We start from the raw sequence: 1,662 nt of genomic DNA, 5'->3' as shown, positions 1-1,662 counted from the left end.
AATCAAATATGCAAACATAAAAATGTATTAAAACCTAAATTGATGTACTATATAGTTCTGATGTGAAATCACATTGAATGACCCAGTGGTGTAATGAATGGTGTGATACACAATGGAATAGATATGCTGTTATATCTCACAATGCTTAGATGATAGTAACTCAAAAGATAGATACTAAATATGATCCTATCAGGAATGAATATAGAGAGTAGTCTATCTTAGCAAGTGTTTGCAATGCACAGAACGCTGGGAGCATTGGTGAAATGACACTGTGTTGCAATGCTACAATTGTACACCTAGCATTGCTACATTCACAGATAGACCAAATGCAGTCCCAGACAAAAGGAGACCCCTGTGGTGGTGAGACCGGGGGGAGCGTTGCTAAAAGGTAGGTGCAGGTGAGTCTATCCTGGTGGCCAAACTGTTACAACAGGGCATAGGAAGACCCCAAGCAAATAGCATGCACTCACGATTGAAGTGTTTGGCAACCGCTTCCTGTGAAATGATCACATCCCTAAGTGCATACGTGATGTGCCCTTAACCAGTGTGGATGCAAGACCTGATAGTCCCTATCACTGGCTAGTGAGATCCACATCTGTGGCTCACATCAAATTTTATTCTGTTCTAAAGATCGAAGACAAACTCCTGTGAGTTTGTCAGTACATCAGACGTCGCTGGGATGACGTCACAGCGACGTCTGATGTACTGATCAGGTCTTGCATCCACTGTTTGGCCACCAGGATAGACTTACCTGCACCTACCTTTCAGCAACGCTCCCCCCCGTCTCACCACCACAGGGGTCTCCTTTTGTCTGGGACTGCATTTGGTCTATCTGTGAATGTAGCAATGCTAGGTGTACAATTGTAGCATTGCAACACAGTGTCATTTCACCAATGCTCCCAGCGTTCTGTGCATTGCAAACACTTGCTAAGATAGACTACTCTCTATATTCATTCCTGATAGGATCATATTTAGTATCTATCTTTTGAGTTACTATCATCTAAGCATTGTGAGATATAACAGCATATCTATTCCATTGTGTATCACACCATTCATTACACCACTGGGTCATTCAGTGTGATTTCACATCAGAACTATACAGTACATCAATTTAGGTTTTAATACATTTTTATGTTTGCATATTTGATTATATTAATAAAAGTTTATTATTTTCTTTCAGTAGGGTTGAGTGCATCACATAGGGTTCTTGTCCCCTTCTCTCCCACACACTCTCAGTATGGTGTGCGTGTCACTCTCAGTATGGTGTGCGTGTCACTCTCAGTATGGTGTGCGTGTCACTCTCAGTATGGTGTGCGTGCCACTCTGTATGGTGTGCGTGTCACTTTAAGTATGGTGTGTGTCACTCTCTGTATGGTGTATGGTGTGTGTCACTCTCTGTATGGTGTGTGCGTGTCACTCTCAGTATGGTGTGTGTCACTCTCTGTATGGTGTATGTGTGTCACTCAGTATGGTGTGTGTGTCACTCTCAGTATGGTGTGCGTGTCACTCTCAGTATGGTGTGTGTGTCACTTTCTGTATGGTGTATGTATGTCACTCTCAATATGGTGTGCGTGTCACTCTCTGTATGGTGTATGTATGTCACTCTGTATGGTGTATGTGTGTCACTCCCTGTATGGTGTATGTGTGTCACTGAGTATTATG

This window comes from Ascaphus truei, chromosome 18 (assembly GCF_040206685.1).
Source record: "Ascaphus truei isolate aAscTru1 chromosome 18, aAscTru1.hap1, whole genome shotgun sequence".
Taxonomy (NCBI): Eukaryota; Metazoa; Chordata; class Amphibia; order Anura; family Ascaphidae; genus Ascaphus; species Ascaphus truei.
The sequence above is the reverse complement of the archived record's forward strand: the minus strand, read 5'-3'. Positions refer to the sequence as shown.